Source organism: Lygodium microphyllum, chromosome 29, assembly GCF_053477565.2.
Source record: "Lygodium microphyllum isolate KBCC chromosome 29, Lygodium_microphyllum_v1.1.10, whole genome shotgun sequence".
Taxonomy (NCBI): Eukaryota; Viridiplantae; Streptophyta; class Polypodiopsida; order Schizaeales; family Lygodiaceae; genus Lygodium; species Lygodium microphyllum.
In genome coordinates, this window is record NC_141163.1 from 78,177,724 (window position 1) to 78,183,723 (window position 6,000).

Consider the following 6,000-nt stretch of genomic DNA (forward strand, 5'->3'; position numbering starts at 1 on the left):
ACTGCAATTGCGGCGCACACGATTTTGTCAATTCTTCTTTTTTTGTATTAAATCTCCAAAACAAGCCGAAAGAAACCACTTGATTTTTTTACATGACATCATGTTCTAGAAATATCAATAGCTTTTTAGGCTATTTAAAATAAGTAACATCCAAAATATCTAAAATATACTAATTTTGCCCAAAAATCTAATATTTTTGGACCATCCATAACATACACATTAACACCAGTGACTAATATGGCTCATAACTCTCATTCACATTGTAACTTCTGTGAGGGTGGCTATAGTCCTTGTCAATCCAAGAAAAATATTGAATTAGGACTCTTGGTTTTTTTAATATTTTTAATTGAAAAAATTGTTAGTTATTATTGTTAGTTAGTTTTTACTTTAGCTAGTAACCTTACTAGCTTATTAATTGACTAACTAACTTTTGAAATAACCAACTAATTTTTAATTGCGTGGAAGTATGACATTCTCCTCCCCTTAGAGAAATCGAGATGCCCCCATCTCGAGGGAAACCATGGGTATAATTGATGAAGAGCATTCTCATCTATCCATTTAGTATCTTCTTCGGGGTAGTCTCTCCACTGGATGAGATATTCCATAAGAGTTCTACTTCTCAATCGTCTCTCCCTAGTATCTAGGATCTTCTTTGGCTACAACTTAAGGACTCCTTAGCTAGGCATTACAATTTTTTGATCACTTAGTACATGGATAGGATTAGGCATATATTTCTTCACTAGACTAACACGAAATACATTGTGAACTTTTACCTTTTCAGGGAGTTGAAATTTGTAAGCATTAGGTCCTAGGCTTTTGAGGATCCTGTGAGGCCCGCAATACCTTGGGCTAAGCTTTTTAAATTCTTCCAAGGATAAGGAACTCTTCTTGGGTTATATTGGATATACTTCTTGAGTTCGTGACAACAATATGGTCTAAGTATATCTTCAATAACTTGATTGACCCTTTCTTTTGGCCATCACTTTGAGGATGATAGGCCATACTTGTAATATTCTAGAGCCCAGAAATGGACCTTAATAACTAATCAAACTTTTTTTTTACCACCTGTCATCGCTGATAGGTGGTGAGAGAAGGGAGAGAAGGGAGGAGTGACAGATGACCCAAGGGGGAGAGGACAAAGTTGATGATGATAGGGAAAGGATGATGTCAACGAGGGAGCTGCATTCATAGTTGACAAAGATGAAGGGAGAGATGAAGTGTGAGTTCAACGAGGAGCTGGAGGCGACATCAGTTGAGGATGATAATAAGCCACCTCACCCCCCCTCCCACTACCTCATTTCCCCCCTAAAATAGCCCTCCTCTCCCCTATATAACCCCCCCCCCCAATTTTAGGAAAAATGATAGATAGGAAGCCTTAACGGGGGCCAGGACACTGCAGGGAAGGAGAGGGAGAGAGAAGGGAAGAGGGAGAGAGGAAGGAGAGAAGAAGAGAAGAAGAAGAAGAAGAAGAAGAGAAAAAGAAAAAGAAAAGGAGAAGGAGAGAGAGAGAAGAAGAGACGGAGGAGAGAAGAAGACAAGAAAGAGAAGAAGAAGAAGAAAAGGAGAGGGAGAGAGAGAGAAGAAGACAAGGAGAGAAGAAGACAAGAAAGAGAAGAAGAAGAAGGAAAGGAGAGGGAGAGAGAGAGAAGAAGAGAAGAAGGAAAGAAGAAGAGAATGTCAAGATTGTGGGAGAGAAGGAAGGAGTCTCACTTGTAGCTTTCTTGCTTGCACAATGGGGGAATACACACAGAGGTGGAGGCTGAAAAACAGTTTTCCTCTTCTTAGTTGTGTAAGCCAAAAGAACTCTCATACAAAGAAATAGAAGAACCCTATATATGGGTCTCAAACCAAACTCAACTAACTAAGGTAGCATACTGACTGAGCCACGAACTAGAGTAGATAAGGATAGCTGTCATGTAGCTATTATTCATGGGTGGTGTACCAACTACATCTGCAACTAACACGTCGGTGACATAAATGCACAATGGTCACCCTAGCATATCACGAGTGGAGCTCGATATCTCAACAGAGAAGAATGAGAAGAAGAAGAGAAGGAGAAGTAGAGGAGAGGGAGAAAGAGAGAGAAGGGAAGGAGAGAGAGAGAAAGAAGAAGAAGAGAAAAAGAAGGAGAAGAAGAGGGGGAGAGGGAGAAGAAGATAGAGGGAGATAGTGAGGAGAAGAAGAAGAGAAGAGGAAGAATAAGAAGAGGGAGAGAGAGAGACAGAGAGAGACTCTCCGAGGGGACTCATTTCTCTTCCCCTCCTAGGAGGGTGGGCATCTTTTTTCCCCTTCGACTGCAAATCGCTATACATTGTGTTGTGAGACTCGCAAAGATCAAGGATGGCCCCCAAGTGGAAAATGATGCGCGTGGATGGAAACCCCACAATGAGCAACGAGGCCTCAGGTGAGGACATCATTGCCCATCCAACCGCAGTACCGGTCACAAGGAATGTATTTCTAGATTGATAAATGCTTACTTTGATTCCCACATTAGATGCATTAGACCCATGTTATGCCATATGGGAATAGGACATTAAAAAGGATAAACTGCATCGCAAGTGTTCGAAGGATTGAATTTCCCAAATATGCGTGTCAAAAGAAGTCAATTGTATTTAGATACCATATGATGAATTCATAAACATAATTTAAGGCTTCAAGAATGTCCTTGCAATAGTAGGTGCATTTTCCTCACTTTGAAGGTAAATTTCACAACTTGCATGCCTAAAGGATTGAATGACAAACAGCTTAGTCTAGAAAAGAATTGTTATCGAAGCTCTAGACCATTGTCCAAGCTCTCATTAATAGCTTATGTTTGATAAATTGGGAGTCTTGATGTTGTGCGTAGTTGACACAAACAATGATCATAAGGGATAAAACTGAGATGCCTTGAGATCCATCCGATGGCTATGATGTTATCAATCCTATTCAGGGACTGGAATAGATACAAATAACTCTAGGCCTCAAAGGCAAATGAAGAGCTCAAGAGTTAGGAAGCCCTTAAGTCAAAGGAAAGGCCAATGCTTTTGTACTCGTAGGAAGAAGGATTGGTTACCAATCAAAGTTAGGGATTATTAGAACTCATGTCTTGAGCAATGTTGAGAATTTGACATATTTCCTAGCCAAATGGAGGAAGTGTTAAGTACATTTTGCATGGAATTGCTTAGATCCCAAGGGAGAGAGCAAACACGCGATGGAAGGTTATCGCGAGCATTCATGCAATGTTTGGAAAATGATAGAATTGTTTTTATTGATTGATCAAATAACATCCTAAATGATTTTTCATTTAACTGATTATGGGATGTGATTTGGATGATTATTCCAAGTACTTGTGATTGATGGTAAATGCATGGCAGGGGTCTGTGATGACAAGTTGCCATGGGAATAAAGAAATGTTCTCTTGGAAGATGATATTAGACCGATTGCCTTGATTGTGCTTATTTCTTAATTGGATTAATTAAGGAAGGATATTTTGAGTGAATGGACCATCTCCAAGGTCATGTCACGTTTCAACCCAAAAGGGCACTACTCAATTCAGGGGCGGAAGGTTGAGTGGTGAAAAGGCCAACCATGGAAAGTGTGTCTCACTCCTAGGTCGCTTGGGGTCAATGGAGCTCTAGACAACCCTTGCCGAGTCCAAAATGGAGCTGTAGACTGTCGTGAGCCCAACGTCTAGGGCATTGGAATATCCTATTCTACATACTAGATAGAAATTATGGTGCCATGTGATTTGGACCAGGTAGTTCTATTGGTGGACAGAAGGGATACATAATTCTCTTGTTTGGGTAGGAGACAAGGATTAGCTTGAAGATAAGTTAAGGAACTTGTTTATCAAAAGGACTGCTTGTTTTATTTTCAAGTCAGTGCTATAAATTAGGCGAACCCTGTTCCCTAAAGGGACTAATTAAGGAAGCTAAATTTGAATGTCACACATAAATGTGATAGGATCTAATTAGAAAACTAAAGCTATCAAGGGAAGCGGGTGGACAAAACCCCCAGTGGGTTTGTCCTACGATAGGGTGGTCCCAGAGAACTGGGAGGCTTCTCACAAGGTTTTATCGTCGTTTGATATTTAGGTATTGTTAAATTAGAACTTGATTCATGTCGTTTTAGGGAACCGGAATGGGACAATGCCCTACGGGTAGAGAGGTTGAGAGGAGTATCCCTCTCATTTCCCATTATCCTTGAACCAAGTGCGGTATGGGTTTGCTTCAGATTGGGTATCTCTACATAAAGTAGGGTGTCCAAAATCCGACACTAGAATACTTCCAGGAGACCTTGACCCCTAGTAGGGACTCAAGTTTCAGGTCGATCCTAGTGGGTTTGGCTACAAACATTCCATTACGAGGCAGACTTGGGAAAAACCTAGGCGAGAAAAACCTCGAAATATTCCATGGGAGTGCCGAGTGACGACACTTAGATTCGTTTCTCAATGGGGACTGCTAAAACATGCTTGGACAACTGATAGGTGGGCACATTATAGTACTAAAACAAACCTGAGTCCCAATAGCTTCAAATATCCCTCTCTAGAAATGAGATGTGAAAAGGGAGTCTTGATCATTGATGATCCTTTTGGGTAGACCATGGAGTCTGAATATCTCCTTAATGAACAATCTAGCAATATTTGAAGCATTATAATTTGTCTTTATTGGGATGAGATGTGTAACCTTGGTGAGCATATCTACTACAACCATAGTTGAGTTGTACCCACTTGGAACTGGAGGTAACCCAACAACAAAGTCCATGCTGATAAATTCCCACTTCATTTGAGGTATGTTGAGGGGTTGTAGCTTTCCAGGAATCTTAACATGCTGCCTTGATGCATTGGCAAGACAAACATTCTATGATATATTTGAGTACTTGTCCCTTAAGTTTTTCCCAATGATACCTCTTCTTGACTATGTTAAGAGTCTTGAAATATCCTGGATGGCCAAATAAAGGGGAATCATGTGCTTCCTAGAGTATCCATTGTTTAAGTCTTTAGCTTGAAGGAATACATAGTCTTGTCCTAAAGCAAGCTAGGCCTTCATAGACAAAGTACTGTTGGTATTTAACCTTTGAGTTTGGGACTTTGGTCCTTTTCTAGGATCTCGTTTATCATTTTTTGATATTGTAGGTCATGTTTAGAGTCCTCTCTACCCAATTTTAGGATAAGGTTGCTTGGCATTGACACCTTGGTGGCTAGTGATCCATCGGTATCGTCGAAGGTTCCTCAATAATGAGAGAGTTGAGGAACGCTTTACGACTCAAGGCATCAATGACCACATTTTCCTTGCTAGGTCTATATTTGATTTCAAATTCATACCCTTGTAGCACCTTAATCAAGCGGCGTTGATTCATGTTGAGGTCAGCTTGGGAGAAGATCCATTTGAGGCTCTTGTGGTCTGTGACCAAGGAGAATTGGTTGATGAGCAAGTATTGCCTCCAGAGTTTGAGGACATGAATGATAGCCAATAGTTCCAAGTCATGGGTAGCATAATTTTTCTCATGGTTTTTAACTTCCTTGAGGAATATGCCATGGGATGACCTTCTTGCATTAGTACACAGCCTAGTGTAAGTGAGCTGACATCTGTGTAACAACTTTGAACTCCTTGCTCAAGTCTGGGAGCTTCAGAATTGGCGTTGTCACTAAGCTATATTTGAGTTGGTGGAAACTTGCTTGTTTAGTGGTTGTCCACACTATGGCAACTTGCTTCTTCAGTAGATCTATGAGGGGTACCAAAACTAAGGCATAATCTTTGATAAAGATTCCATACCATCCTGTTAGATCAAGAAAGCTACGCACTTCCTTAATAGTGATTGGTGGGTGCCATTCTTGTACATCCTTACCCTTTGTAGGATCCGTGGAGATTCCCTCTTCCTAATACAATGAAGCCTAGATACTCAATCTGTCGTTTAAGGAAGGCACACTTTGTCTTTTTGGCACAAAGCTTGTGCGTCCTCATGATTTCAAGGACAATGCAAAGTTAAGGCTCATGGTCTTCTTCTTCTTTGGAGTAGACC